Raw genomic sequence first — 11,137 nt, 5'->3', positions numbered from 1 at the left:
TGGATTATGTTGTGTTGATTCATGAAGCAATTCAATTAGACTCTGAGTGAAACAAGCCCAAATGATGGATTTACAGCTCATAAGGTTTTTTTCTTTTAAAGATGGATTTAATTAAACATTCACAGTTTTTAGCCGAATAAAATGTGTGGTGTTGCATAGCAAGCGACATGAAACTAGTGGTTTGGATACATTTTGCAGTAGCCTGCAGTAATTCATAATGGCATAATGATTAAAAAAGTTTAATAACTATAACTTTTACATTTTGGTGTAGTAAACTACTGAAAGAATTAAGTATATATATAAAAAAATTGTCTCCCTACTGTGAAAGAACAACTTTGATTATTATATGAAAGTACAAAAAATATGCCTTTTGTTTAGACCAGTGTTTGAGATGTTCATGACGTCTAAAAAGGTGCAAGTAGAAGACCTTTCTAGAGGAGTTATTACATGTTGTTGTTGATGTTTTTTTCTATAAAGCAGTTGTCAATATCTTTATAAACAATCATTTGTGTGCTTTCTTTATGTAACTTTAGTTAACCAAAACTAAATGTGGAGTAACTTAGCATTAGTTAGACTTCTCCCGGAGTGAAGTTATTGGTAGCTTACAAACATATGTATTGCATTGTAAATTATTTTAATATATAGTATTCCTAATTTTAAAATGGTAGGCTATTTAGGGAAACTACACATTGCACATAACTTGTGAAGTTTCTCCGGACAGCTGTCCACACTTTTTTCACAACTGCCAAATTAATATAATATAGATCTACCTCTGAGACTAATCTCAATAAATCAAACTGCTTTCAGGTTTTTATGAGCTCCCTAGCCTCTGTACTTCTCATAAAGCTCAGAGCTGTGACACGCCTGTAGGAGTCACTAACAGCCCCCTTTCTTCTTCCTCAAACTTCAGTTCCTCCTTAACCAACCAGAAAACTCTGTTCCCAAATCATCATCAGACAGAGACACATAGCGGGTACCGAAAGTTGTCAGGAAGAGGGGTTGGACTTTTTTTTTTGGTGAAAGGGCGCAGTTATCCTTATAGGTTTTGGCAGGACAGAAGCGGAATAATACATTAAATAGTTCCGACTGGAAAGTTTGGTCTGAAGTCGCGTGGGCAGTGATTTCCCTGTGCCTGTTTGCTCTGCTTTCCCAGCCGTGTGACAGGTTGCTGCCACTTCACAGCTCAAGGTAAGAGAGTGTTGCCTTTAAGTTTGTGTTTTGACAGCAGTGTTGTTGTTTTTTTGTAATGTAACATTCAGCGTCACGTAGCCTAGTGACATTGTAGTCTGGTGTGGCGTCTAACTTTTCGTTGTGTTGAATCCAGCGATAGAAACTCGCAGTGAGCTGTCCCAGCTAAACATGTTCCATCCAGTGTTTGGGAAGCTATTTTAAAGCATAGTTTTGCAAGCTAATTAACATTAAGAGAAGGTCACACAAAGCAAAGCCAAATAAATCGGCCTAGGTACTAGTAAAAAAAAAAAAAAAAAGTCCTTCAACCTCATTTAAAAAAACTAAAATTAAATTGTTAATTGACATCAAATAACAACTACCTGCCATCAAAAAAAGTCTACTTAATTAAGTTTATTTATTTCCAAAAGTGCCCAGTTGTTTATAGGTCATAAATGACCCTTAAAAAATAAAATGCAACACTTTTTATATTATAATTAAAAAGGGGGTTTGGTCTACTACAGTGGAGAAGCAATAGACCAGAAACATATCCTTTACTTTTACAGGCCAAAATTGTTCGTAGTTACGTGTATTAAACTACATAAGTAATATGCAAAAGAGGTAAATTAATGAGTAGATTACTATCTCTATACACATAAAACTGTACAACCAGCAAACTGAATGCAGTTAAACTGATTCATTGACATGTAGTTCCCTACAAACGCCGGTTGCATCCACATGAATGTAAAAAAAAGTAATTTAGGTTATTTTTCACCTGATTTCACATAAAAATGTAGGAATGTCACCGTCAAGTATTAGATTGTGAGTCCTTTCAGAGGCTACCGCTGAATGAGATGCAACACCAACAATAGTCTCATCACTGGAGTTCCTCCTCACTGATTGTCCCTTTCTGTTCAGGGTTGAACAACCTAATCACTGTGCTTGTGTTTGGTTATGACAGAGCATCGCTTAACGTGGCAGGAAATATGCATTTCAACGCGACACATCATTTCATCATCTCCATTCAATGGTGGATCTACCTGATGAGGAGATTATTCTGCATGCATTTCAGCACTTTACTTGTTTGCCACCGCTTGTTGAGCACTGTGGGTGTTCGTTCTTGTCATATTTGATTAATAATTGATGTCTTCAGGATAAAATATGTATTACATGCTTTAATTAAGATTGGACATCTCACACTCTCTCATGGGAAGCATTTAAGTCTAAGAGAATATTATGAAGAAAGAGATATACCTCAGAGACCAGCCACAAAGGTCAAATGGGACCATATCCAAACAGCAGCTCCTTTTTTTACCTCTTGTGCCATGGTGGTAGGCTGAAGATCATGTCTATTCTGGTGAATGGGAGTGGAGAGAGAGAGGTTTCCCACTGTCTGACCCCACATTCCTGCTTCTCCCATGGTATGGGGTCAGAGCCCCCCTACCTCGGTTCCAGCTCACAGTTGAGAAGAAATATGTAGGCCTACATCTTCTATTGAATTTCACTCTTGTGGTTTATTCTCTCCACCAACTTTTGGAGGGATACTTTACTCTTTGGCTGCTCTCTAAATTTACAAATCATCTAAATCCGAATCAGGTTCACAAGTAGGTTCCCATGTAAAAACGAGTATGAATAAAACAAGAACATAAGTCTAAAATAGAGGAACATTACAATATAAGAAAAATATCATAAAATAGGTCGAATATATCTGAATTAAAATTAAAGAGCTGTTAGAACAAGAAAATACAGTACATTGTGTAAAAGCAAACCTATAGATAGATAGATCAATTGATAGATAGATACTGTAGATAGATATATGGATATATGAAATATATTTTTGTATTAAACTGAAACAGCTGTTATGAAAACAAATCCAATCAAACATGTCAAAGATATCCTAAAGATATTTCAAAATATGTTTGAATTGGAATAAAAGAGCATTTATTTGCAACATTACAATAAAACATGTGAAAGATAACCTTTTAAAATGTGTTAAATATATTCAAAGTAAAATGATAGTGTTGTATAGAAAAAATACTCTAAAGAATATATGCAATATCACTCCAATCAGGGACTTGCAGTAGCTTAAATATATAACTGTTGGATAATTTAACCAATCATCTACTTGCCATTTTTCTGTCAAAGAATAAAAAAAGTTAGTGGTTTGGGTAATCAGCGGCGTCTCATTGTGTTACGTTCCGAGCAAGGTCTTGGATTTTTAAAATGAAACCAACTCTGACATCAGAGGCTGCTAACTTTCCAGAGGACTGTTTTGAACCAGTAACAATCGTAACCTTTGTTAAGAGGTTTTTTCCTCTAGGACCCACTGGCTGATTCTCTGCAGCGGTAAACAAAAGCAGCAATGTTAGCCTCTGACTTTGTTTACTTCCTCAGCTCTCTCTGTCACCACAGCTCGCCTCTCTTGTTATGTCCCATCGTGAAAGTTCCTATTCTTTGTGACGAGGGGGGGCAGGACCGATCTCATTGCACCAGGCCACACAATGGATGAGCTGTGCTGCTATATCAACATTTATTCTTTTTTTCCCCCTGCTACTTTAATCACTTCTTCCCTCTGGGCCAATCAGCAACAGGAAGAGCAAGGCTGTGCATCTGTGTCTGTGTGAGACATCGCTGGTTCTGTGCTACTGACTGAGTGGCTGCCATGACTTTGCACCAGAGAATCCCGTGCTATAGCCCTTATTTCAGGCTGTTGGGCAAGTCTGCCCATTTTGATATGTGTCCTACTCAAGCTGTGCATTCATGAGATGCAGGTGGGATAACTCTCAGCCGTATATATCCACTGCCAGCAGCACATTCTCTGCCTATAATTTTACCTTGCTATGTGAAAGGCAGGCGCTTATTTACAGTCAAGTCTATTTTGTGCAGTAGAATCTCTTCTTAGTTTGAACCTGTTATATTGTAGCCTACCATAGAGGCGGTGTTTACATGTTTTAGTACATGCCACCCATACGTGTCATTTCTGCCGCTCGTGGAAGTGAGGCTGCTGCTGTGTGCTCTGCTTTCAAGCTGTACCACGCAGTTTTGTTTCAGAGCAGAGCGGGATTTGTAATGTCAGCCTTGTTGACTTTAGCCAGGGGGGCTTCCTCTCCTGACCGCCTGTGTGGCTTTAGCCTGTGTCCGTGGCCTTTGTCTGTTTTGGCAAATGCATGTGTTGTGGTTTTCTAAATTGGATATATGGATCCGGAGCCAACAATGGTAAAGACATTAGGAGCTTTACATGATGTGGAACCATATAGTTCCATCATAGGAAGTAGTATAGCATAGCAACACATAAAGATGTAAATGGCACAAAATACACCATAATACTGCAATTTATAACTTACAATCAATACATCAAGTATGTTATTGATCGACTTGGTGCAGTTATGAGTCCTAAAACCCGGTACACACATCGGTAAATACTCAACTAGTGAATGTCTGAAGCTTCAGTGTGACATAAACAGAGGATGCTAACGAGTGGCTAAATGAGAATACCAAACGCCATCACACTGACACGAGTACGCCTTTAGCTTAGCCATTCTACTGTGATACAGTTTGTTTATCGCATTACGTTAGCTTGATGTTCCTGCCTATTGCATTTATGCTTCAAAAATCATAAAGTGTTGTAAACGTTTGTTGGCCACAAAGCTTATTTATGCTGTATAAACCGAAATCCAATGGTGATATTCCCACTGTCCTTATATAAAATGTAATGGAGGATTATAATTAGTTTTAAGTCATCATATAGGTAAAGAATATGTGTAGGCTACTACATTTCCATGAAAATCATTTAGTAGACAGACATTTGACAAAAAGCAAAAATGACCATGTGATGATAGTTATTTTCTGGGAACCATAAATGTCTTACAACATTTTAATGTAATCCAAAGATATTTCATTCTGGACCGACCATCACTGCCATCCATAAATAAAATGTAAATGGTGTACAATTAATCATTTGATATATTGCACAAGTATAAAATGAACAGCTAACATCTTAGAATAAGCTTCCACGTATTTGCCTACTGTGTTTGTAGAAACATTTTTGTTTAGTCTGAGTATTTTTGAGATCTTTTTTTAGGGTCTGTGTTTTGGCAAGACTCAAAAATAATGAAAAGCGTAAATGGGTTGATTCGACCGCATAATGAGAAGGTTGACATATGATAATATTTGCACATGCATGTAGGAAAGCTTGTGTTGGTCTTATTTTGTCTTTTAAGTTTTAATGACAAATCATGAAACTCCCCTTGTGGCGAGCCTTTGCTCTCTGTCTAATGGTTTATTTGTGTTTTCAGTTTAAGAATGTGGCCCCGGGAGGCCTCACATTTTTCTTCGCAACTAACATATTTATACAAATATTGCGTAACTGTAATTGCAACCCAATACTTTTAACTTTTCTATCATATGTTTAGATTTTCCATTGGTAAGGATTAACGGCTTTATTGAAGCAAAAGAAGAAAGCGAGAACCTGGTTGTAATTAATGACATTTGTGTCTCGTTTAAAAATCACACATTTGTGTAAAAAATGGCCTATGTCTATTCCCTTAAATCATTTCAGTCAAACCAGTGTGGGTCATATTGTGAGTGTCACAGCTGAGCCCAGGGCTGCAGTGTAGAGTTTCCTTTCAAACAGAATGTGTCACATTACCGTAGCCATATATTATATTTGATGGAACGGTGTTGATTTTATTTGTCATTAGTTTAGTTTTAGTTTAAATTTGGAAGGGATTTCTATTTCATTTGACTGTCCATATCCTGAATTGAACTCATGTTGCCTGTTAAAAAAACACCTCTTAATGTCTACGATTGTAGCCGGTCCAGGAATGGGGGGGAATCTCATTATCCTGCCCCAGACCATTTTTACCATTTTGTGTAAAGGATGACTCCAGTAACTATAAACAGGACTTTGATCCTATATCTGAGTAATACTGTTTTTATATGGTATCAGCTTTTAGTACTATTTCTGAATGACTGCACCGTATAAAATGTGACATTGTAATATAGAAGTAACCTCGTGTCTGGGAAAAGGGACAAAGAGGACAAACAACCGTCCAAGATGTTAAGGATCCCGATGATTTTGGCATTCAGAATATATAAGATTGGATCAAACTCTGTTGCTTTTGGAGATATCTCCAGAATTTGTCATCACAAGCGCACAAGAGGAAACAAACATGCAAAAGATACAAATTAGTGTCTGCAGTTATACATGTCCACCAGTCTCCACCGCATTGCACTAGCCAATAGATAGACAAAGTTTTAGATTAAAAAAAAGATTTTACAAACTCTCATACAACTTGTGCATGCTAATCCAGGTATTATTGCTGTCTTTACCATACAGTACACATGCATGTTTTGCTAGAACCCTACTATTTGAAACACTTATGCTTAACAGTTGTCAAATATAGCCCATATTATCTTCAATACCTCAAGAAGTCCTTTCAGGTTTTGTGTCCTTTGTTCACTGTTATGGCATCAGAGGAATAGAAAGAAATAAAGTTATTGTTTTTTAAATTTCTAGTAAAGTTTCTTTGCCTGTGACATTTAACCACTTTTACCCTCAATTATCAAATAGAAAGAATAAGATGAAAGCCTATACAAAAAGGTACCTTTGTTCTGTCCTAATATATTTTTTAGACTCAGGAGTAGGGACGTACTGTAAGAACTGGATTTTAAAGTATTTTGTTTTAAATGTTTCATTTGTGACCAGAACCATTCACACCGCTTGAACGTGAGGTTAGTTATGGAAGGAATACACTATGATGTGACAGAAGCTGGTATCAAACATAGTGTAGCTGTTCATATTCACTTTTCTTATCCAGTTTCAAGGCAATGCTCTCCTGTTTAGTAATAGGCATTTGAGACTGGCTTCTCACAGAACTCCTTTTTTACGTTGAGTTGACATTTGTGTAGAAGGCCTTGCATGTGTGAATATGAACTTTAAGGACTTATTGTGATGCAGTATAAAAAGAAATGCCATATTTTGCAGATCTTTCTCAGGGCTCTGGGAAGTGCCACTTGAGCGGTTGCTTGTTCCCCCGGTGCTCTGCTCCTGTAGCCTGATGAATAGCAATGTGGCTGTTTTGCATCGTGCTGTGTGGGACACAAAATCACAGACATTTGGTTTTCTGAATCTTAGACATTAGTGTAAGAAAGGTTTACACACTGTAAATTAAAATAACAACGTAAACATTCCCGGTGAAATTAAAGTGTGCAGAGGAAAGACCTACATGTTTGGCCACCCATGAACAGCCAATGAGATTTCTATAGTAATCCATGACACCAAAATTACTACCAAACATTTTTTTCTGTACCTTTCCCCCCACTTAAGTCTAGTCACTCTGGTTTGTCACCAAAAGCTATAAGAGTTTAAGTGCCAGTTTTCTGCCATCAACAGTGTACCATTAGAGAAGAAAAAAAATACATAGAATTTCTATCAATAATGCCAACCACTATTACCAACAACTTTATATGTATCTTTCTTATGGCTGATGTGTGGAACATTTTGTCTCCCCCCTCTGACAGTGAGAGTAATAACCATATGGGAGAGAGAATAGTAACAAACCAGCATTGAGATTCTGGAGTAGATGCTCTAGATAAAAAAAGATCACAGCATTTAGTGGAAGAATTCAAAGAAATGACAAAATGGCTTGACTCGATTTCACCTCTGGGCTAGGGTTAGGGTTTCTAGTTATCCGAAAATTCACTAAGCAACCACACATTCATCACATTAATTCCTGCAACAGCATGGTGAAGTCACTAAAGATGCAAGACACCACAATGTTATACAGATAAACAAATTAGCTTTTCTGGCAGCAAAATCATCTTTGTGAATTTCTTTGACTGTCAAACTTATTTGGATTTCATTTGGAAAAGCACTTGTTTGCAACAGCGTAGTTCTTTTTAGTTAATACATGAAAGAAAGAAAAAAAAAACCAAACAATGACACTTTTCCTATCCTGACACTTTTTAGGGGTCGGCCACTCCTGTCCGTTCTTGTCTGCTTTCCTAAATGTTTGTTCAATAAAACCAATCCTCAAAACAGTCATTTGTTACCCACTTAAAACCTGCTGTGATTAAATTTACACATGGGAGCCTCATTTGGCGAGGCCGAACCAGCTCTCCTCCTGCTGCATGCCAATGCTCTAATCAAAAGCACCTTTGTGAATATCTTCAGAACCTGCTTCTTCTTGGATTTGGTCCTCACCATGGGCATTGAACTCTTTAAACATGATCTGCCATCTTGTGATACTCAATGGCCAATCTTTGTGTTTTGAAACCCAGCTCTTCCTTTCATTGGTGATGAATCATTAATCAGAGAGGGGTCAACAATAAGTGATACGTCTGGAACTCGTTCCTTTTCTACAGCTTGATTGCAAGAATATTGCCCCTTCTTGTCCCACATGCGGTGATTTGGTTAAAGTTGATAAAAGGTATCAGTTCTCTCCAGCATCCATCCATCAAGAAGTGCTGGAGATGACTTCAGAATGTTTTAGAGTTTAAATGATTCTAATTAGTCTGAATCATAAAAGTTTTCACAGTAGAATGTGGGTTACTATGCATAACATCTTGAAATATGTACACCGCCCTAAATTGGACATATTTGGTTTTTTAAAATTAAGAATGCCACAATTTCCAAAAAGCAATTAAAGATCATGCATGTGCAACCTTCAGGTATGCTAAGCCGCCTCAAAAAGCATCAAATATTACATAACCACTGATGGGAATTTCTTCAGTAAATAATTGGTTTAAATTCAAGTGTTTGTGGCAAAAACATTTGTCACTGCCATCCCATGTATTAACCTGCCAACACACTGAGGAAAACATTTGCCTGTGCTGCCAAATGTTCTGTTTAAATGAAATATTTGATAGGTCCCAGATGGACGTAAAATATATTAGATGCAGTAGTGTAGATGTATTTCAGAGCATCTGGAGCAACACATCACTGAGCACTGATCATATGTGCAACTTTTTGCCGGTTGACTGCCTCTGACAAGATGTTGGAACGGTGCCATCATCCACTCATTGAGGCTCTTCGGATTTGATGGAGGACATTTAAGTCTTACTATAAGTATGTCTTTAGACATGCTAGTGGAAGGTTTTTAGGAAATGCTCTGTAACGCTGCGTGTTGGATTGCCTTGAAACTTGGTACAGGACACTCTTTGTCCCCAGAGGATGAATCTTACCCCCTTTGATGATCCGATGCCTTTTTGTCTTTTGCGAACATATGTTGACTTGAACTACCTTGACAATTACTGAATGGATTACCATGACATTTGGTACATATGTCTTACAGTAATTGCCAAGGTGATCACTTGTTGTGAACTGTTGGTCCTCTGACCGTTCATCTACATTAGCTTCACATCTGGTCAGATTTTGAAAGGAGGTTTCAGCTGAAATTTGCTAAACTGTTCAATGAAGATGGTGAAGGGGGTAAACATTTTACCTGATCAAATTGTGCATGTTAGTATTATTACTGTGAGCTTTGTCAACAATAGCATTGAGCTCAAAGTTGAGTCTTCACAAGTCCAGAAATGTGTACCTAAACTATAGAAGACCCAACATGTACAGCCCAAAACCCATTTATCAGTGGAAAGCTGGGACCCCAATTCAAGCAAATATGAAAAATGTTGGACAAAAACCCAGCTGGCCCTGAAAGTTTCACACCTTTTAATAAGCAGTGTCTTCAAAGCAGATTGCTATCCACCAAATACAATTCATTTACAAGACATCAAAACAACACCATGGATCGGATCTCTGTTACCTTTGTAGAAAAAGCATGCAAGATGAAATTTGCTGAAATAAGTAAACAATTAAAACATAAAATGGAAATGTATACTAAGGTAAGGGATACATTCATTAATTACAAATAAATATTTATGGTATAGAATGATTAAAACATGTTAATCAAATTTGATCAATTATTGAATTCCTAATTTATGAAAAGGATATTAATTAATTTGGAAGCATACTAAGTAATTCATTGAGTAATTTATTTATATACACACACACACACTCAGCATTTCCATATTCTTCGGATACACTCGGGTATTACACATAATTCTAATAAATATGCGACCTGCCGTTATAGTTCCAAACCAGGCATGACTGGCCAAATAAAACGGTGATCCGAACCCGTAGGTTTGCCAAGCCGGTTCTCCGGTTTATTCAGATGGGCTATTGTCAGTAAAAGCCTCACTGAGGCAGATGCATGGATAGTTTTTCTCTCACTGAAAATGGATGTCCTCGTATGACCCCGAAAAATAGATGATAGGTTATTTGTAGGACTTGTTCTTTAAAGGTTTCTTTCTAAGAATAACATGTTGAGAACAGTCTTTATTTTCATACATGTATTTATTGTCAAAGGGACAAGAGAGTCTGAGACCAACAAACCGTTTAAGTAATGGAAACTGAGAGGATGTGAGCGATGTGTGTTTATTTACCCAATAGAGGGCTGAAAGGAGATCCTCCTGCAAAGCTTTTCCCTAGCTCACACGTCTTTTGGCCTCTAACCTCTGAGACAGGAGGCACAGTCTAAAGAATGATGCTCCAAAGACAAGGTGACAGTTTAACCTTTTAGTGTCAGAAAATAGGGGCTTGGTGTTGATGTTTGACTGGTGTGATATTTTCATCTCATCGTTACATTTGACATGTGTTTGCATTTTGAAAAGAAGTATAAGATGGTGAATACATTTCCCTAAGATTAGAATCAGTTTATATCTAACATCCTGTTATGTCAAGACAGTTACAATGGTTTTCTAATTTCCTGCTGTTTTGTTTTTATTAACCCAAAAGCAAAGTTTATATAAGAAGATGTTTTTTTTTTTTTTTGCTGTATTCCACTAACTGCATAATACAGCAAACATATTGTGGATTTTCTAGGTCTTAGCCTTCAAATGCTCAGGAAACAATCTAATCAAAGTGCAGGAATATACTTCAACCCTGCAGCTTACCATATCTCCTGACAGATTT

The 11,137-nt window shown here is 37.2% G+C and overlaps 1 protein-coding gene across 2 annotated transcripts in view; it reads left to right on the top strand.

The window, feature by feature from the left end:
• The first annotated feature begins 965 nt into the window (after positions 1 to 965).
• tspan9a (tetraspanin 9a) overlaps positions 966 to 11,137 on the top strand; it is a 189,167-nt gene continuing 178,995 nt past the window's right edge. For both annotated transcript variants that reach the window (XM_063912443.1, XM_063912437.1), the window contains exon 1: positions 966 to 1,188. The gene's annotated coding sequence lies outside the window, so the exon portion shown is untranslated. The remainder of the gene's footprint in view (positions 1,189 to 11,137) is intronic.

This window comes from Eleginops maclovinus, chromosome 2 (genome assembly GCF_036324505.1).
Source record: "Eleginops maclovinus isolate JMC-PN-2008 ecotype Puerto Natales chromosome 2, JC_Emac_rtc_rv5, whole genome shotgun sequence".
Taxonomy (NCBI): Eukaryota; Metazoa; Chordata; class Actinopteri; order Perciformes; family Eleginopidae; genus Eleginops; species Eleginops maclovinus.
Note: the sequence above shows the minus strand (reverse complement) of the source record. Positions and strands in the feature narration are given on the sequence as shown.